This window comes from Bactrocera dorsalis, chromosome 4 (assembly GCF_023373825.1).
Source record: "Bactrocera dorsalis isolate Fly_Bdor chromosome 4, ASM2337382v1, whole genome shotgun sequence".
Taxonomy (NCBI): Eukaryota; Metazoa; Arthropoda; class Insecta; order Diptera; family Tephritidae; genus Bactrocera; species Bactrocera dorsalis.
This window is the reverse complement of record NC_064306.1, coordinates 26,309,591-26,332,126: the sequence shown is the minus strand read 5'-3', so window position 1 is coordinate 26,332,126 and position 22,536 is coordinate 26,309,591. Positions and strand designations below refer to the sequence as shown.

The window sequence follows — 22,536 nt, the reverse complement described above, 5'->3', positions numbered from 1 at the left end:
TTATCCGACCAAGGGCTGTCCTTTCGGCGATCTAACCCCGTTTGGATCGGTAAGCATTAATCTATGTTTGTCGTCATTAGAGCAACGCCTTGCAGCAGGGTTGCTCCGTATCCTCCTGACTCGTGCTGGCATTGAGTCCAACCCGGGCCCGGAGGAATTTTTCTGCTGCGTCTGCGCTAAAAAAAAAAAAAAAAAAAAAAAAAAAAACGGGAATTTTGAGTGACTTGTAGAGTTTGGTTTTTGTTTGACGAGAGAGGACTTTACTTCTCAATTGCCTACTCAGTCCAAAGTAGCACCTGTTGGCAAGAGTTATCCTGCGTTGGATTTCCAGGCTGACATTGTTGGTGGTGTTTACGCTGGTTTCCAGAAAGGCGAAATTATTTACGACTTCAAAGTTATGACTGTCAATAGTGACGTGAGAGCCAAGTCGCGAGTGCGACGACTGTTTGTTTGATGATAGCAGATATTTCGATTTGCCCTCGTTCACTACCAGACTCATTTGTTTTGCTTCCTTGTCCAGTCTGGAGAAAGCAGAACTAACGACGCGGGTGTTGCGGCATACGCCAGCAGCTGTACACTCTTATAAAAGTTGTACCTGCTCGATTAAGTTCTGCAGCTCGTATTATTTTCTCCAGCAACAAGTTAAAGAAGTCGCACGATAGAGAGTCGCTGTCTGAAACCTCGTTTGGTATCGAACGGCTCGGATAGGTCCTTCCCGATCTTGACGGAGCTTTTGGTGTTGCTCAACGTCAATTTACACAGCCGTATTAGTTTTGCGGGGATACCAAATTCAGACATCGCGGCATAAAGGCAGCTCCTTTTCGTGCTGTCGAAAGCAGCTTTGAAATCGACGAAGAGGTGTTGTATGTCGATTCGCTTTTAACGGGTCCTTTCCAAGATTTGCCGCCTGGTGAATATCTGGTCAGTTGTTGGTTTTCCAGATCTAAAGCCACACTGATAAGATCCAATTAGTTTGTTTTCGTTGCACTTTAATCTTTCACACAATATGCTCGTTAGAACCTTATATGTGATATTAAGGACGCTTATCCCACGATAGTTGGCGCAGATTTTGGGTTCTACGGTTTTGTGGATTGGGCAGAGCACACTTAAATTCCAATCATTGGGCCTGCTTTGTTATTTTGCTGCCGGGTAATTACTATTCGAACTTCTTCATGGTCGGGCAATGGAACGTTTGCTCCATCGTCACCGATTGGGGAATCGGGTTCGTCTTCTCCTGGCGTTGTACGTTCACTGCCAGCAGCAGCGGGCTGGAGAAGTGTTCCCTCCACAATTTAAGTATGCTCTGGGCATCGGTGACTAGATCACCTTTGAGGATTCTGCAAGAGTATGCTCCGGTCTTGTAACCTTCTATAAGCCGGCGCAGCTTATCAAGCTCTTCGTACTCACGCATATCAGCCTCTTTTTTTTTCTGTCTGCAAATGCGTCTCGCTTTCTTCTTCAACTCTCCGTATCTATCCCATCCCGCACGTGTTGTGGTCGATCGTAACGTTGCGTGGTAAGCAGCCTGTTTTCTCTCCGCTGCGACACCGCGCTCCTCGTTGTACCAGCTGTTCTTGCAAATCAAATACTAATAATTATATAGAGATAAAACGTTACTATGTAATCTAAAGGTTTTTAAAAATTTTGAAATCGGGCGATAACTGTTCAAGGACCTAGGCACCAAATGAGTGGACTTCATTCCATATGACGGATTTTTTACCGAATGTATCGGACAATCTGTGTTTTTTTTTTTTTGATATTTAGGGTGAATACTTTTAATCCCTATATGATTAATGTAAATATTTTCAAACGTTTGGTTGACTTTATGCAGCATTTATCGGTCAAAATAAAGTTTAATGAAATAAGAAGATAGACTGTTCGGTTACACCCGAACTTAGTCATCTCTACTTGTTTTAGTTTCTTCTTGACTGATATCATGCCATTATCTGTAAGCAAAAAAATACTTTTCTATTTTTCGGAATCATTCTTTTACGCTGTTCCCTTAACCCCTTACGTTACAAACCAATAACTGAAATTTATTGCTCGAACATGCTAAAGTGTTATTTTGCTGACGATATGTGTGCAAATTTTGACTATGTTTCTGCGTTGTATTCTAATTCGAAAGTATATGATATTATCGTTGTTTGCATGTTGCAATCTTGTTTCTTTCATGCTTCTGTGGGTCACATTTCTTATACTCTTGCAATCTGTTGCTATAGAGTATAATAGTTTTGTTCACCAAACAGTTGCATTTAACATTGTCATAGGGTTATAAATATTCAAATGATCAGGATGACGGGAAAAGTTGAAATCCTGGTGACTGTCTGTCTGTTCATCCAGCCATGCAAGCTGTAACTTGAGTAAAAATAAAGATACCTTAAAGAAACTTGGCTCCTTGGCAAAAAGTAAAGGGGAGTTTATAGACGTACATAATCGTGCCATTCCCGCACCGATTAAACGCCAATAACCGATAACCCATAAATTGTCATAACCAAACAGTAAATTAAGATATGAAACATTAATTTGGCACAAGAGATTGCAGTAACAAGAGGTAGGTGAGCTAAAAATTTAAACTTTACCTCTGAGATGGTTTGAGAAGGCTTTAGGAGAGGTGGTGTAAAAATTGGACTATGTGGTGTTACACTTCCCACTATTGGGTAAAATCTCATATCTCAAGACCAGCTCAACCGCTTTCAACCAAAATTGGTACGTAACATTGTTATGTCACAAAGCGAAAATTTGCCAAATCGGACTGCTATTACGCCTACTTCCCGTACAACACAATCCATCTGATCAAGAAGTGACATAACGAGATGAAACTTTGCAGGAGTGGCAACTTTAGAGTATGCCACCTTTTGGCAAAAAAATGTATAAATCCCTCAAAAACTGTTTAAGTAAGTTGACTTTTTACAAATAATTTTGGTCAATGAGTTCGATTTATAATTGAAATTTAGAGAAAACCCTTTCCTGATAGTAAGAAGTCTATGTACTCCAAATGGGTTGAATCGGATCAATACTTCTCTTAGCTCCCATATACCTAATATAAAGATTTTCGAACTTCGACTTTATATCAAATGTGTTGACCAATATGTGAGTTGATTTACGAAAATTGAGAGAGTGTGTTTTTCTTATAACGGTGCATATTTGTGTTTAAAATATATACAATCAGATGAAAACTCGCCCTGAACACGGTAGAACTAACAGGCCTTATGTACCTGAAAGTACTTCCCTGGCTTTAATCGTTGCATGTTGCAAGAGTATAGAATGTTCGGTTGCACCTGAACTTAGCCTTTCCTTACTTGTTTATGTTAGGTATTTTCGAAATAAGTGTGCATAATGTATATCCATCAAATCTAAAGCAATGAAAATTTATTAAATTTATTTATTTTAGCTTGAAGTACATAGGTCCTTATATATCTAGCGGAAGAAATATGTTTTCAGCGCCATCTATGTACAAATACGTAAACAAGTTCCTAACGAATCGTTCAATGAGTTCAACTAATTTAGTCGCAGTAGTGAAACAAAGAAACAACAATAAAAGTTCTCCGAATTTTCCGGCGAGTCGTTCACTGTTTTATTTTTATCACTTATTCTGAGAACTTGCAGTACAAAAAAAATATGAAAATCGATAAAATTGCAGTCAAGTGATTCGCATGCAAGCGGATATATATACATTTACTTATCTATGTATGTACATACATATATACAAGTATATATTTAGTAACAAGCAGTAAATGTGTATATATATATTTGTACCTAAGAGAAGATATTTATATATTTATATATGTATTTATGTATTTACATACTTATATTGCGAAAGTATCGAAACGATAAGCCAACTATAAACTGCGTTATTATCGGCATTCCGTTACATGCGCCGTTATGATTTTTCATTAAAATTTACCAATCTCAATCTTGTAACACTTCATTTCATTCCGTTTTACTTCACTACTTGCAGCTCAACTGTGTTTACACGCTCTCAGCCAGTCAACGCTACTCAACTCGCCGCCGCGCGACCGTTTGCTGAGGCAAGTAAGTGCTTACATGCCATTTACCAAACAACATGTATGTGTGTATATATTTAATATATATTATATATAACATAGGTATGAGCATTACTTAAAACTGTATAAGCTTGCATATTTTTATTTATTTTATCTGTGAGTATGTGTGTGTGTTGGAAATTTTATTTTCATTTCTGTTGCTTCCGTCGCTCGCATCTTTTTTCCGAAAAAATAAAATTATACAAATTTATATACATTAATGTTTCCTAATTACTTTTAATTACGTTTCCTTCCGGCTTGCCGTTTGCATGGCAGCACGACTACACAACGACGATGACGACGACGACTGTGCCGTCATAAGCCGCTCGGCATAAGGCTAGAAAGGGCTGAAAGTCAGAAATTCATAAATTCAGAAATTTTCCGCTCAAGCCGTTTGCTTTTGCTTCCTTCATGCCACACTGACAGCAGCTGCCACTGCAAGCCAGCCATGCTCTGTGGCAAGTTATGCGGCAAGCTTTGTCGCTTTGTGGGCACACGCTTTCATGCCGTACATCAACGCCGCCCCGTACCCCGTACCTGCCGAGCCCTTGGCCCTCTTTTAGTCGTTGTTTGCCGATGCATGCGTGCCTGTCACAGCAAGTCAAATTAGCTCAAGTCAACGGCAACAAATATAAGTGGCAGAAGACTGCGTCGTCCATTCAATCGAGTGCGCCCAATGTGGCAGCCAACGCCGTGCGGGCCCAAGCGAGGCGAGCAGCCGCACACAAACACTCGCAGAGGTGAGCGCACAGCGCCTGGCTGAATGACTGAATGAGTGAATGAGCTGACAGTGCTGTTGCCATTTGAATACATTTTCATTTCGCTTTTTTTGTTGCTGTTGCACGAAAGTGTTTTGTATACATTTGTGCTTCGGCGTATGCATGTGAGTGTGTGTGTGTGTGTTTACTTTGCGTACAGGTTTTATTGGCTCTTGCCAACTGCGTGCGCGAGACACACGCATAAATTATGTAGACACTTGTCTGAACTCAACGTTCGCTCCGGCTCATGCCGAATTTATAAGAATCTGCTTTGCATACATGCACATGTATGTGTGTGTATGTATGTGTATTTTATGTATGTGTGAAGGTAGCTCAGTTTGCGCGCGCCAACATGGCCATGTTTCAAAAAGCTAAACATGTGTAGTCGAATGCATAAAAATTCACTTGAAATTTCTGCCGCCACTGTATACACACACACATACGTATATACATACAAAAGCACATACACACTTAAACTTGTAGGGGCACATAAATGGGCTTATGCTTGACATACGCGAAAAACTTCACCTTCAAAACGAGGGAAAGACCTTTAAAATTACAACAACAGCAACAGCAACAAAAATAAATACGCTGAAACAACAACAATAAATATAAACAATAGCTAACAACCGAAAACGCAGCAAGGAAAAATTACGAGCTTGGAAACCAAAATAATGTAAATGTAAATAAAATGTGAACGTAAGAACGTAAGACTTTGTATGTATGCATATGTATATGTATGTGTGTATACGCGCACAACAGCAATAAAATGTAGTGAATGCGGAGAAGAAAAGGCAAATTTTTATGCGAAGGAAATTATTAGCGCGACGCATTGGGTTCAAAACACGCAAAGGCAACCACCACACCACAACGACAGCAATAATACTAAAGTAACAACAAATAAATATTGACAGTGGCAAAAAAATGCTACAACAACAAAAACCAAAGTAATGATAGAGCGAACAAAAACAGCAGCAACAAAATAATAATAGTTGCAACAACTACACACAACAGTAATAACGGCAGCACCGCTAGTAATAACAGGAAAAAACGTAAATTCGCTATAATACCCATCACAGTTGCATTTCTTATAACATTAAAGGGTATACAAGTATGTTTATCTTGATTTTGATGAGTTTGTATGTTGTCAGTTTGTATGACAGCTACATGTTTTTGTGGTCTGAACTGAGTAATATAATTGAAGATTGTAGCGTTGTTGTTGAAAATGATTTGTGCCGAATTTCGTTAAGATATCTTGTCTAATAAAAAAGTTTTCTATACAAGAACTTCATATTGAGCGACAAGTTTGTATGGCAGCTATATGCTATAGTGGTCCGATATTTTTGGTAGTTACAAATCACCAGCTCTTTGAGGAGAAAAGGACATGTGTTAAATTTCAGATCAATATCGCAAGACCTAAGGGACTATTGCACATAAACATATACCGATGGGGATGGCAAAATCGACTCAACCAGTCAAAATGATCATTTATATGTACATATAAATATATATACACTTTATAGGGTCACCGACGTTGTCATCTCGGTGTTACAAATTACATGGCAAACTTAATTTACCCTGTACAGGGTATAGCAACCATTACCAACAAGTGTAACTGCCTCCACGGGCATGACAACAACAAGACCGCAAATCAACGGCACTCGCCGTGGCAGCGTGCCCTGCAAATTAGAGTGTGGCGCGTCAAGGCAAGGCAATACAAAACAGCAATAACAACAACAACAACAACTATATTTAAGTGTATATGAAAAGAAAGTGTAAGGGCAAAAAACGACAACTAAAAGTCGCTCATCCGCCATGGCGACCCAGCTGTTTGGGTGCGTTTACACGCCAACAATCAATTGTATGCAAGTACTTATGTATGGATGTGTGCACACACAAGTATTTTTATATAGAGATAGCAGTATATACCTAAGTGTGAGTGGTGTGTGTGCGCCTGCAAGGCGAAACCTTGTCATTCAGGCTTCACAGCAGGCGGCTGTCGACTGCGCGCATAGAGGCTAAGAGTTAAACGTAAAGCATAGCGAAGACATGGGTGGGGGCGAGTAGTGTGGCGAAGATAACAAAGCTGCAAGAATAATAAATGTATGTATGGTAAACAAGGAGGCTAGTTATTGCTGATGGCGCTGTGAAGTGAGTAAAAGTGAAGAGGCCTTTGGGCAGGCGAGCACAACTATAGGGAGCCATAGCGTAATACAGTGAACCTACACACACACATATATATATACATACGCATTTAGTTAGAAGTGAGTCGAAGTGGGTTGAAGTGGGCATTGCAAGCGTCGTTGCTTTTATTAAGCGCGGTAACGCGTCGGCAACTTGGCGGCTGTGCTGAAAAATGCTTGGACAGCACTTTGAGTTGGCAATTTATTTTGCTTTTTATTTTGCAGTTATTCCTCTTTTTTCATTTTGCGTCTTATTCTTAGTTATTGTTGCCCGTGCTGCCTTCACCAGGTTCTCTAGCCGCCAAATACAATTATATGTTATTTTCGTACCGTTACTCGCAGTCTTATGTGTAATTCCACATAGCAGAATGTGATTTTTTCTAGAACTGGAGCCAGCAGTATTTGAAGCAATAAAATAATTTCCGTTTTTAGTGAGGTTAGAAGCCGAATTTTATTTATTTTTAAATTCGATAGGTGAAAATTAAGCATCAGAAATATGAAAAAACAGCTGTACACCTGTTGCATTGCTTTCCAAAGAGCAAAATTAGAACTGTTGTCTATTAACGGTACTTTTTGCGTTTCAAGTCAATTTTTGTAATATTTGTTCACATCAATATTTTTTTTTTTTTTTTTTGATGTGTGTGATGAAAATTGCCTTAACTGTATTATTGAAAAAATTCTCTTAGAAAATACGAGAAAAACGTGCTACAGAGGGCGATACATATAAACCTTTTTCTGCCGAAAAGAAGGACATAGTTTTGGACAATTTGTAGTTTCAGCCGAAAAATTCACGATTATACTGTTGTCAGCCAAATTTGGTCTATCTACTTGACAATTTAGCATTGTGGGGTCTCAAACCAACACCGGAAATGGAATCTTCATTTAGGTGCAATGCATTGAGGAAGTGATATTAATTGGCAAATTAATTGGCATACTAGTCGCTTGAGGCTATAAGCAAAGTCAAAGTTGAGCAAATTTAATTACACGTTTATAATCAGAAATAATTGTTGTGTTGTTTACTTGGGCGAGTTTCTCCTCCCACATATGCACTACAATATGCCACTTAATATTATATGAAAAATGAGGTCACCTTCATTTAGACATGTTTCAACCGACACCCATGACGATGCTTGATGAGAAATAATATCATCTGATAAAATTTTGTCCGGACTGACTCATTGAAACTGTGCGCGCAAACCGAATCAGTAGAATTTTTTCCTTAGATTGTTAATAGATAATAAGGATTTTTGTGTTAAAACACATGTTTATTTTTAGTCCGGGTTAATTTTGATCATATCGTTTCTTTTTTTATCGTGTTTGTTATATTAACCTGGTAAGCCAATAAGCCACGTATAGACCGTTTGGTCATTTGCAAAAGGTCGATACCTTCTCCACTGTATCATAATGTGGGGATCCCTAATGCTTACAGCGTCCTCTTGCCCATGCGGGATAAACGCACAAGAGATGCTCCATTGTTTCCCTGGTGCCCTGTTCTAGGCATTTTCTGCAGTTTCTCGTTCTGTCAGCGTCATCTTGCGGGCGTGTGTCGCCACCAGACAGTCACCAGTTCGTGTCCCCATCATATTTCTACAGTCTCTACCGTTTTGCACATGATTTTTGCGGTTTTGCACCCAGATAACTCGTTCCAGCGTGCTTTGATTTTCTTCACCATGCTTTTGTCGAGATCGTTGTTAAGACAATGCATGGGTTTCCCAATATTGTCGGATTTTTACATATAAGCCTTGGAAAATGCTTTATCTGTAACTATTTTTTTTATAGCGGACTATATTGAGTATCCCGTCTTGAATATATAAGAATTTTGATTAGTAAAACTTTTTTCTGAATCAGGTAAAGTAACCAAAATTTCACTGTTGATTTTCAATGTTTCGATCACCGCAATAAATACTATCAGAGGGTTGCGATGTCAGCTTAAACTTTATTGCCGAGCTGCTTTTTGCTACTATGAAGCATGATTTCATTGGAGAGAACTTCCGAGGTAATAGCCGTCTTCGATTCGCCAAGCTTTGAAGAGCTTTCGCGTTATAGTGGGATACATTTTATATTAGAAATGATTTCCTCAATAGAGACCAAAAATGTGCACCGTAAAAAAACTGTAGGAGAATTAAGTAGTCATATTAGAGAACTATGACAACGTACTTGCTATCCAACTGCTGGATAATAGTCAAGAGTGTTGGAGACTAAAATATATAATGCATTACATCCCGCCTTTCAATTCAGTTTGAGTTGATCTCACTTTCATTCACATAAAATACATATTTTTGAATTTTTCATTGCACTCTCACATCAGGGTTTTCGCCAGCAAATATAATTATTGTCATTATAATAATCTGTGTTGATTATACATATCTGGATTTTAAATAAAATTAAATATTATACTATCTAAAAATTTTGAGGGGAATTTATCATATTAGATATGTTCCATGATAAAATTGCTATAAGCGCTTTGGTCAAAAGATATCGCAATTTTTTTTTTAAGGAAGTGTTTTTTTATTCAGGAATATCTACTTTGTCCTCTTCAAAATAATCCCCGTTTAATGAAGCCAACTTCTGTCAACGTTTTTCCGAAACAGGCATCGACAGTAGAGGTTGATGGTTGGTCAGAAGGATTTTTGTGAGATAATTTGATTATCAAAGGCCTTCCGCAACATTTCCAAGGGTCCGCACAAAAATAATCTTTCCGCAAAAAAAAAAACAAGAAAAAACGTTAACTTCGGTTGCACCGAAGCTAAATACCCTTAACAGGTGCATTTCTGTTAGTAACTACGTGTTCAGTTTGCATGGCAGCTATATGCTATAGCAATCCGATGTGAACAATTTCTTCGGAGATTATATTGTTGCCTTAAGGACTAATCTATGCCAAATTTCGTGAAGATAGCACGTTAAATACGAAAGTTTTCCATACAAGCCCTTGACTCCGATCGCTCAGTTTGTATGGTAGCTATATGCTATAGTTAACCGATCTGAACAATTTTCTCGGAGATTACATTTTTGCCCTAGAAAATAATCTTCACCAAATTTGGTGAAGATACATTGTCAAATGTGAAAGTTTTCCATATAAGAACTTGATTCCGATCGTTCAGTTTATATGGCAGCTATATGTTATAGTAGTCCGATATCGGCCGTTCCGACAAATGAGCAGCTTCTTGAAGAGAAAATGACGTTTGCAAAATTTCAAAACGATATCTTAAAAACTGAGGGACTAGTTCGTATATATACAGACAGACGAACATGGCTAAATCGACTCAGCTCGACATACTGATCATTTATATATATACCTAATAGGGTTTCCGACCCTTCCTTCTGGGTGTTACAAACAACGTGACAAACTTAATATACCATGTTCAGGATATAAAAAACACAAAGCAAGTTCGTTTCTCAGTGAAACTAAAACACATGTGCAATACGGAGATAAAGCTGATAAACAGACGCTTGCCAATTATTAATTACAGTCCTACTAACCTAAAAAAATGTATGTGCTTTATGATAATATAATCAAATGAAACAATTGGTGCTTGAGAATCGAAGATTAAGAGTTTTACTGGCATCGGCGGAATATCAGAAAGATCAGTGAAAATCATTTTGAAAGATCATTTGGAACTAAGATTGGTCCCAAAATCTCTATATTTTTTTTTTTGAAAAAACAGCTTCGCTTTAAGGTCTGTGAAACCATGTTTTTCAACGTATGTATTATTACTGCCGATGAGTCTTGGATCTATGCTTAAGGCCAATCGGCCGAATATCGTAGAAATGGAGAGTCAAAGCGGTCAAAAATCAAGTTATTTTGGTAGTTTTCTTCGATTATCGAGATGTGGTGCACTCCGTGCGCAAGTATGGTATTTCAAAAAACATCAGTTATCAGTACTTAGTTACACACATATAATAATGTGTCAGGCTGTCATTATAATATCAGCTGTACAATCACTGGAAATTCATTGATATTTTGAGATCGGTTTCCAAACTTTTATATATATGTGACTTATAGTCAATATAATCGGCCTACTGAGCGTACTATTCGCAACAATCACCCATTTTGAAGCCCAGCATTCATTATTGATAATAATCGACCGAATAGACCACGTCCAGCATGCAATGAAGAAAATATAGGGAAACTCGAAATGTAGCACTCTGTAGTTTTAATCCTTAATTATGAGCCTAAGAGGATGAGGGCACATTTTATGCCATTAATGTTCTAAACTAAAACACCTAAATAGCCGCAGTTAGCTGGCATTTCTTTTCTCATTTTTTTATTTTACTTTTTATTTCTGTTTGAATCACTTCACTTAAGTAAAATGACGGTCTCTAATGAGCGTTGAGAAACTGCAGTTTAATTGGAGTTGCTTCCAAAAGTAAATAAATAATAAAATAAACCGCTATAATCCCATTTATCCCCTTAAAACGCTTGGCATATCCCTTATATACTCCTGATTTCACTGAAAAATGTCCATTTTCATTTAAATGGCTGCTTTTTTCATTTCTTGATGTGCTTAGATTTTTCAATTTTGCTTCTTGCCATTTATACACACATATATATGTATGTATATGTAGCTGGGAGTCTGTGTGTATCGGTGTGTATCGTGTCATTATTTTTGCGCTTATTTTATTCTTGCGCCTGGCACTTGAACTAAATATTTCAACGTCTGCTGTTATATGCGACGGTGATTTAATTTTTCATTCTTTTTGGCACAGATTAAAAGAGGCGGCGGCGACTGCGAATGCCGTTGCCCACGTTGTAGTTGTAGTGCTTGCTGTTGTTGTTGCTGCCGTTGTGGTTGTTGTTCTCATTTATTTTCGCATCAACTTTTCCCCACTAAATTTGTTAAAGTATGCCGAACAATTTTCTTTTACATAAATTTTACTTTTTTTATATTTTTGTTTTATTTTTTGTGTATTTTTTTGTTTTCGTTTTTTTCGCCATTTTTTTGTCATTTATATTTTCGTGGTAGACGCTTGAGTTGATATTTTTTTCAAGTGGACAAATTTTTCATGCATTTCAGCTGAAATATTTGGTTGTTATTTTTCGTGATTTTTTGTTTGTTTTTGTTGCTGCTTTTGCTTTTCCGTTACCTCTTATTAGCGTTTAGATAATTTTGGTTTTTATGGGGGAAAATTCGCGCTACCTTTACAAATTGTTTTCGCTTTCGCTTTATTGGGGATTTTCTTGTTGCTGTGTCGCTGGCGTATTATTTCGTATTTTTTTGCGTATTTTGTTGTTTTTGCCAGTGCCATTCAGTTTGTCAACCAAAGCGAAAGTGGACGCGTACACAGCGAAATAATCGAGCACGAAATCAAATAAAATATAATGGAAAATTTAATGAAAACAAATTTGCAGCGCTTTACTCGCAGACGCCACTTATATATTGTTGTTGTTGTTGTTTTTTAATTGAAGAACATCATGTAAATGGGTTTTCATAATTATATAGAAGCAACAATATGCAAATGCATGGAAATGCAGAGACGCTCACAGCAGCCACTACGCGAGCCACCCTCCACGCTGGCATATATCTATGTGTGTGTGTGTACATGTGTATGTGGGAGTATGTTTTGCTGTGTTTTGTACGTAATTTGTGATCAGCAAGGGTAAAAACGAGCTCGAAAATACATTAAAAATTAAAAATTGAAAGGCAAATTAAATAAGGGCATAATATATGCTTTATATGTGCGTATGTATGTATGTGTGTTAGTTACTACATATACAAATATATATATAACGCCCGTTGCCAAAGCTATTTACAAAGCGTAGCACACAAGACCCAACATAGCATAACGGTATTGCTGTCAGTGCCACAATTGAAACGTTTGTAAGCAGCGCACACACACTCAGCCACGTACAACGCATGTGCTTCAAGTGTGTGAGCGCGGTAGGGGGGAACAAATGGAGCGCTGTGTATTTAGGATTCGTCGCAATGCGTTGCGCTTGGCGTGTGTGCAGCCTTGGTTTCATTCAAAAGTATTTGCAATGCGCACACTTGCGCTCAAACACACACACATACGCTACCAAATATATATGTATAATACTTCGCTCGAAAATACTTTCATTGCGAGACAAAAAATCGAAAAATAAAAGAAATAATCAAACACTAAAAAGCTTTTAACAGCAACGCAACGCTAGTTTGGCAGACCCCCTCAACTTCCCCCTGCACCATGCGCCCATCACCCGCACATTTCGTCTGCGCCCACCACTTGCTGGTCATTCACACCAGCCGACACTTGCGAATTCCTACGAAAATAAGTGTATATGCCGTTATCTGCAGTGAGACAGCTTTTGCGCTTGCCGCCGACGCCATCGACACCAGCGCTACTTCATTACCGTTAAAAAATTTAGTGAACGCATTAAAATTCTGTAGGCTATGCGCGTCCGCCGTCCAACTGTAGCGAGTGCATGGAGCCACTTAGCGTTGTTGCGCGTCGTCGCGCGCCCACAGCACAGACACACGCGGCGAATTCCGTTTTAGAACACAAACACACATACACACACACGTGCGCGGCGACACGCAGCACTTGCTGATATTTATGTGCTTATATTGGTTTTAGTATATGTGTGTGTGTGCGCGCCTCTGCAGTCGCGCTTACGTACACAATGAAATCATGAAATCACGAAATCTACGCTGAAACACTTTAATTTCTATAAATATTTTTTTGCTGGTTTTCCCTGCAGCAAATCAGCTGCTGCGTTTATTCACACTAGTTTTCCTTCTTCCTTTATTTTTCACTTTTAATTTTCTTTCCATACACTCAGCTGTCGTAGTTTCTTGGCGTTTCTTCAAGCACACACTTACACAAACACAGACACTTATATATTTCTTACATATATACATATATGTATATATTTCTTTCTATATATTCCACCACATACTATATGCACGCACGTTTGGCTCGCGCTTTTCTCGCTGTGAAAATCGTTTCGTACGCCAAGCTAATCCACGACAGACTGACAGCCAGCAATTTGTTGGCCGAACGCGTAACCAGTGTCGAGCGGCCACATTATTTAGAGGCAATAGTGTGAAGAAGACTACTTGCCATAGTCCATAAATATGGATGCTGCGACATGCTGTCGTCGATTTCCCAGTATTTTCCACGTGAGCGTCGTGATGTTGTATTGCTGAGCGCAAGCGAGCGTGTCTCTCAGCTGTTGTAAGTTGTTCTCCGCCGTTGCCTACATTAAGGCGCAGCGAAATTGTGTTTTCATATCTCTTTCATCTTGCTTCCGCTCTGCAACTCGACAGCGTGTATTTTTTTATAAATGTATATGTATGTATATATGTTTGTTTAATTTTTCTGTTTGTTTACCTCGTTTTTTATCACACACAACAGGCACAGCTGTGACTGCGTTGTGTATGTTAAAGAAATGCTTCACAATGAGTCTTTCTTCCGATTTCGTCCACTTGACCGAGCGATATACAAATATAAGCATCTTTTTAGAGAACATTGAGGAATGCGTGGACTATTTTTTGTAGCCTAAATGTAGGCATGCGTTATTAATTGGCAAACGATTTCGATAGTCGCAATCGACCGTGTTTGTCATTTGACCACAGTGTATACTAAGGGATGTTAATGTTAAGCGGTTTAGACGGAGAAACAGTGTATCACTTTGCCGACTATTCAAGAGTCTTCATAGACTTCCCATGCGAAAAATTTTTTCATCTTTTGGGACGTTAATCAAAATTGAAGACATATATTTAGAGGCTTGAGATTTGCTAACGAATATCTCTTAGAATCGTATAAACATATTCATTTTTTATTTCACATATAGAGTGCACTAAAAAGGTACGTGTTTGTTTGTTTATTTATATTTAAGAAGTAAATTAATTTTTATACAGAAATGCCATCCGGTACCAAACTTACTATTGAGGAGCAGTCCCAAATAGGGCATTCTCAGAAACTGGAATGTCCATACGAAAAAGGATCTCAAAAACTATGGTGAAACATCTCGAACAGGCCGACCACTCATTACTCGGCGCGTCTCACAAGCCTGGAAAGCGACTTCAGTTTGCAGAAAGTACCTTTTTTGAGACACCGAGTGGCAATCTGTTATATTTACGTGAAAAAGTTTACTTTAGATGGGCTTGACGGTTTTCAATATTACTATCGCGGTAATCGTCGTGAAAAAACCGTTTCGCAAAAGCTTTAAAGGAGGATCGCTATGATATGGACTCATTCGGACATTATGGAAAGACTCTCGTTTGTATTGTGCCACATAAAATGAACTCAGAAAAATACATAGATCTGCTGAATAACGTGTTAGTGCAGTTTGGTACATCTACTCGAGGATTTTTGGAAAGCAAAAACATTGATGTATCGGAATGGCCTTCAGTACGGTCGAACTTAAATCCCATCGAGAATCTATGTTTCATTCTATCCAAGAATGTATATGCCAATGGGACTGAATACCAAACATTTTTAGAATGAAAAGACCAATCCAAAAGGAATTATCAAACTAAGCTATGTCTTGATTGCAAAATTTAATTAGATCAATGCCATTTCGTACATCTTCAGTAATAAATAACAAGGGAGGTCATATTGATTACTAAAATCATATTTCAAAAAAAAAAAAACCATTTATATTAATGATGTATTTATGTTAATAGTTAGAAATAAAAAAAAAAACATTCTTAGTTAAGCGTGAATTCTAAAATATTAAATATATCTTAAAAAAACAGTTTTGGAAAAACGGTTGTCCCATATAATTATTTCGCGCACTGTATAAGCCAGTTTTCTTTTTTCCCAAAAAAAAAAATATTTTGTTAGAGTTTTCAAATTGAGCTAATCGAAATTTTTTTAATTATCTAAAAAAACTGGTTTGGTCCAACAAGAGGACATTTTGTGTATACAGTAGAATCCCGATTATCCGGATCAAATAAAACCAGGGGTATTCCGTATAATCGAAAATCCGGATAATCGATTTTAAAGCAAATCAAACAATATTTAAATTACATTTAATAAAGTTTTATTTTGTAATAAGTTTAACAAGTGTAGTTTAGATAATATGTACGATATATAAAAACCGACCTATAACGATAAATAATGTATTACATAATGCTTTCGTAGTTTAAAATTTTGGTTGGAAATAACTTGTTATTGGTCTTTGACGTAAAGAATCACATCGTTTCCTTGCGGCCAAGCCCCTGATGCGTTTCAGTTCTTACAACTAAATGGGATCCGAGCCGTGACGAATGAGTCCGGATAATCGGATATTCGGATAATCGATGTTCGGATAATCGGGATTCTACTGTATATATAGTTTCTTTTGCTAGGTACTCCACGACGTATGCGATACTTGTGGTATAAGGTAGGCCAGTGCTGAAGCCTTTCAATTGTAAAAGAAACATAAAATAACAAAAATAAAAGAAACAAGCAAGGAAGGCGTAAGTTCGGTGCAACCGAACATTTTATACTCATTTATACAATTTGCAGGAATCAAAGCAATGAAAATACCTTAACATGTAAAACGACAACCTCAGGATAGAAATCCAAGCAATTTTATATATACATATACAATATATAACACCTATACTGACAGACACGTAAAGTTTGTTAGAAAAACGAAAACCAGTATAAGTATGTAGTATATGGAAGAGGAGTAGTATCGACCAAATTTATATATTTTTCCTAATAGCATGTCACTTACTGAAAAATTTATCATAAAGATATATGATAGTAGTTGTATGGGGGAAAGTCAGGTTTACGCTCAAATTTTAGGCACACTGATACACTATTATGAGTAAAACACACAGCTCATTTTCATTGAGATAACTCACATATTGACAATATATGCGGTACAAAGTCACCCAGAAGTTCGATTACCGTTATATTAAGTATAAGGGGACGAACAGAAAAATTTGGTCCGATTAATTTGTCCATTACATTTTTGACATACAAACATACCATTATCAGAGAAGTACTATCCATAAATTTCAATTTCCGACATTGACAGATATTATCTAACAAAGGTCAACTATAGGTACATATAATCGGTACCTAAGGTCAGTTTTGGTTGGATCTGATCAATTTGTACTCGTAAAGTGGCATACACTAAGGACATTCTTTGTGCAAAGTTTTATGTCTTTTTATTTAATCCTTCTTGATGTGTGTACTGAAGACTGAACGAATCCATGGGAATTTAAAATTGTACAATATGGGAAGTAGGCGTGTATATTGTCCGATTTCATTTAGAGGGCGGGGCGACAACTTTTTCAAAAAAATTTTACCACAGTTTTCACTTGCTGCAGCGATTCTCTGTACAGTTCCTAGTTGGTTAGGTTGTACTGGCCAGCTGCCACGCCATACAGATATTAAGTCTACTGATCCTTAAAAAGGCCAGATAGAGAGTCAGTTTAATTTGAATTGACATATTTGTCATCCAAGACTTTTACGCATTTTGCGGACGCCTAAGATCCAGATCCGAGCAGCAGATTCCGGCGCCCACTCCAGTATCCATTTTAATTTATCTGTGTAGATCTTGTAAGTTCCGCTGGCTAGTCAACAACTGATGAATCGACATTACGAGTTTTCAAGAGAAAGGTTCTGCAAAAGATTTATAGACCTTTGCCCGTTGGCTACGGCGAATATCGCATTCGATGGAACGATGAGCTGTACGAGATATACGGCGACATTGACATAGTTCAGCGAATTAAAAGACAGCGGCTACGCTGGCTAGGTCATGTTGTCCGAATGGACGAAAACACTCCAGCTCTGAAAGTATTCGACGCTGTACCCGCCGGGGGAAGCAGAGGAAGAGGAAGACCTCCACTCTGTTGGAAGGACCAAGTGGAGAAGGACCTGGCTTCGCTTGGAATATCCAATTGGCGCCACGTAGCGAAGAGAAGAAACGACTGGCGCGCTGTTGTTGACTCGGCTATAATCGCGAAAGCGGTGTCTACGCCAGTAAAGAATAAGAAGTCGCATGCTTCTGCGCGATTTACCTTCTTCTATTGTGACTTGAAAACTTCTCTCCCAAATGGTGTATTTTATTCACCAACGCCTGCTTATTGAGTAATGCCCGAAGGTTCTAACGCCGCCAAGTTTGCTGCAGAGTTTTTTACTCCATTGTCCATCGATTGTAAAAGGAGTAACTTTTCTAGTGCGGAAAATATCGGGTCACTACATCCATCGGTTTTCTCTATGAAAAAAAACGCTAATGAATGCTTTCTGTCCCGCTCTGAGAGTTTCGAATATTTTGTCCCAAGTGTTCCGATATCTTCGATTTAAATAAAGTGCACTCGCCTGTTATAGCGTTAGCACGGAAAAGACGGGACCACATAGCACCGTTCCATAGAATTGTAGCGAAAATAAGTATACCTCGCTACCAATAATGATCTCACACCTCATTCTATGAGCAAGAGAAGAATTCGGCCTATATATATTGTATATTGTCCATTGCACGCTTCTCTCAAACTCTGCAGTGCCAAGTGCAAAATGTCAGAAATTCCTACAATTGAAAAGCGCACGAACACACACACGTCGGCTCCATCTATCACCGCACATGTGCTGTTTGTTGTTACAACAACATTTTGTTGTTGCTTTCCCACACTTAAAACTTGGATATGTTTTGCGTGTTTTGCTTTTCATGCGCTCGACCGCGCGCCGGACGGACGGCATGCATGCGAATTCGCCAACACATGCCCGCAAATGCAGTCACACGAAAGGCGAGCGCTTCGCGAAATCCACTCGATGGTGCTTTATGTCTCACACACACATGCAACCGCATATGCATTGCGACTGCAATAAGCTTTGTTAGTGCGGCTGCATGTGTGCGTTGCAAGGAGTTGCATGTATCGGCGCGAATAATCGTCCTCGTATTCAACCTCGTAATCGCTGGCATAGTCTCAGTTGCAGTAGTTATGGCCGCTCGCTCGCACCGATATACGAGTATTAGTGGCGTAATCAGTTGGAACATTTTTTTGCACTTCGGCAACTTTAAGTTTGTAGGCTGGTTGTTTTTGTTCTATGGCTGGGTGGCGGAGGGTGTGCGTTGCATGTAAGCGGTCTGGCATTTGCAGCTGTTCCTTCATGCTTCGTGCTTTGTTTGCTTGCCTTTATTTCCGGTATGGTTGTTTTTGTTGTTGTTTTTGTGGATAGGCCGTAAAGATTTACTTATCCTGCGGTACTTCAAAAGCCGTGCAAATAACGGTGTTTTTGTGTTTTTGGCTTGTTTGGCGTTCCTTTAGTTGCATGTCGGTTTTCATGTGCACTCGGTTGTCGAAAGGCAGTTACGAATCTATGTATAGTTATATATACGTCTGTACATACATACAAGATTGTTGGTCCACAGCTGGCATTCGGTTTAGAAGCTGCAGAATGCACATGACGCGTGGATTCTTCATATAAACATTTTTATGCAATGCTGTCAAGTTTTTGTGGAATTATACGAGGGCATTTAGATAAGTCCTGTTACTCTATATTATTTTTTGTGTAATTAGTATGACCTCTTTTAGACCTGCACCTCGTATCTTATGAGCATTTTGTACCCCACTAGTTTTTGCAACACAGTAGGAAGTATCGGAGAGCATATAGTGTGCGGAGTTTTCCAATGAGAAGGCTATTATCTCTTTAAAAAAATGTTTAAGAAAATTCAAATATTTTTATTTAATGTGAAGTAAGATTGATACAATTTAGTTTTGAATATAACATCATTCAAATGGCTTCTACAACTTCTTCTGCAGGAACAAGTGCGATGAACCCAATTTTCGAGTACTTATTCAACTAAATCAAGTCGTATGTCTAAAATATCACTTTTAGTATTGACTTCTACAGCTTAAAGATAGTCTGGTTTATTGCTAAAGACCAATAGCTTTAAATAATCTCGTAAGAAGTAGTTCGGAACTCAAAATTTTTCTCGCTTTTAATCGGTTGTTGTCAAGCTCAACTTTTTCCAATTGGGACCATAATATGTTGGTTATCATCGATCTATATAAAGGTGTCACCAGCTTCATTTCGTTTTCAGTTTAATTTATTTATCGCACCACTTAGATAAAAGTGACCCTCATCAGTAAAGATGAATTATTTTAAATCGTGATTTTTTTTAAAGTTGTCCAAGGTAAAATCAGCGAATTTACGACGTTTGCGATGATCTGAACTGGAACTGAAGCCATTGTTCTTGGGTGAGAACAATTTTATAGGGATGCAAGCCCAAATCTTTTCTCAAAATTCACTAGATTATGGTTTGAGACAGTCCCAATTCTTGAGAATGCCTGATCAATGAATGATTCAATAAATTGCGGTCTTCAACAACACTTGCCTGAACGGCAGCAATGTTTTCATTACTTCGAATGGTTTTCTGTCTTGTTGGCACTGGAACATTAAAAAATAAAATGGCAATAAAACCAGGTATACGATAGGACAAAAAAGTACCCGGAAAATATTTAATTATTCATAAATATTTATTGCGTAGCCTTCAAAGTAGTACCCAACAGATGTAATACATTTAGGCCAACGATTTGTGCATCCCTCGAAAGATTTTTCGAAAGCACTTTTTGGTATGGCCTTCAGCTTCTTCAGCGAATTTTGTTTTATCTCTTCGATCGACAATTTCAGAAAAGGAACAAGAAAACATTACAAGGAGCCAAGTTTGGTGAATACGGTGGCTGATCGTTGGCATTGATTGCGTTTATGGCTTTAAATTCGGTCAAAATCAAACTCTTTTTGAAAAAAATTCAGCTTTGTCCGGACGAGTCGACCAAGAATGCGTTTCATATCCAAAATTTCCATCAAATGTCTTGCCATCTTTTTGCGATGAGCTGTGTTGATTGTTTTCGTATGTCTGTATACACGCGAACTGTCTCTCAGTTTTTGAGTTACCGATCTGACATTTTGCACACATCATTTTCTTCCCTAAAAGCTGCTCACCTGTCGAAACCACCGATATCAGATCACTATAGCATATAACTGCCGTACAAACTGACAAATTAAAATCAAGCTATAGTAAGGAAAACGTATTTATTGAACGAGATGTCGTCACGAAATCCGGCATAGATTATTGAATGAGGCAATGCTAAAATCTAGAAGTAAACTTTATTCTTTCAGCGCACTTGGTTCGTACAATTTCTAGACTCTGGTTGCATATTTCGATGACGACCACTTCTTTTGATTCAAACTCTCTTTCCAACAAGTCGCCTATGCAGCTTGCGGGTTGAAGGTTTTTTTATTCTTAAAATCTTTTAGTATCCCAATAAGTTTCTTTTTTCTGGCATGAAAAGCTTAGATTTGCTAAATGCTAGGCTCCGCTGCATTCAGAAACAATACCGGACAAGGTTATGCAACGTTTAAGACAGCTTCATGTGTCTGGTATATTTTAATACGAATTCCGAAAATTGATTCAGAAGTGGCGAAATTCTATCAACGCACAATTTGAATCCAAACCCAACAGTTGCTTTTCATATATTCCACTCACTACTGCCTAATGTGGTCGAGAGATTTATCAAACGACCCTCGTATTAGAAAACTACGAAAAGGTGCAAGCGTTTTGTGTTAAAATTAGAGGGAAACAAAAGCGAAAGAATGCAAGCTTTTGCTAAAATCAATTAAAAACTAAAGCCATCTGCTAGATTGTGATTGATGATAAGCTCCAGTTTGTGTACTTTTGCTTGATGCGGACGAACTTTCTCTATTTTTTATTAAATAATTTAAACACATTTTAACTTATTAGTGAGGAGAAGAATATCGTCTAATGAAATAGCTGCTCTACTGTTGTTGTTGTCGTAGCGTTAAAAAACATTCCTAAAGTAATTTGGAGAAATGCTACCGATCCTTGGCCGAATAAAAATGCAGGTATATTCAGGTAAAGTAGGAACAACTGTCGTGAAAACGCACGACACGACAACGTATGAAACGTTGATACTAGTTTTATTGTAAGCAGGGCTCAGACTCTATACATAAATTTACAGTAATTTATAGTCCAACAGTTTGGTGTTCCAGTAGGTGGGATGAATGCCATTTCGGAGAATATTCTATTGTTAAAATAACATTTCAACGCTCTTGTTTTGGAGTATCAATAACCCGGTCCGCGTCATAATGATACATATACTTCTGCGCAGCCTTTGAATTAACCCGATTCGTTACGGATGGAATTCCGTAGGTGCAATCAAAGAGGATGGGCGAAGATTTTTAACCTAGTCCTGAATATGAATTGGTTCAAAATGGTTCTTATTTGTGTGATTGGGTTCGGTGTTCGAAATATGGATCACTGACACGTGCAAACTTATTGGAGGAACGCAGACTACAAAAATTTGATTTAGTTTGCTGTACCCGCTTTTTTCAGGTGAAAATTTAAGGCGATTACATTGACTCGGACTACTATCTTGATTTCAGCACGCTACTCTGTGCAGTAAAAAAGCGCACGTCATCAAACACAAAGAAGGGTCGACGCTGACACCCTGCAACTACAACACACCGCCGAACGTTTCACGACCCGAGCATACTCTTGTAGAACATCCAGAGGTGATCTTATGACCTCCAATCAATGACGACGAAGCGGCGATAGTCGATTTCAAAGTTGTTTTGGCAGCACGAAAAGAAGCTGAGGCATGGACGATGACA

The 22,536-nt window shown here is 38.2% G+C and overlaps 1 protein-coding gene across 8 annotated transcripts in view; it reads right to left on the bottom strand.

The window, feature by feature from the left end:
- LOC105223255 (uncharacterized) overlaps positions 1–14,001 on the bottom strand; it is a 76,376-nt gene extending 62,375 nt beyond the window's left edge. For 2 of the 8 annotated variants that reach the window (XM_049455977.1, XM_049455984.1), the window contains exon 1: positions 13,859–13,995. The gene's annotated coding sequence lies outside the window, so the exon portion shown is untranslated. Of the gene's footprint in view, positions 1–3,806; positions 5,490–13,312; positions 13,561–13,810 lie in introns of those variants that run through there. The other 6 variants (XM_049455982.1, XM_049455979.1, XM_049455978.1 and 3 more) reach the window with 6 other exon arrangements.
- Positions 14,002–22,536: the final 8,535 nt, after the last annotated feature.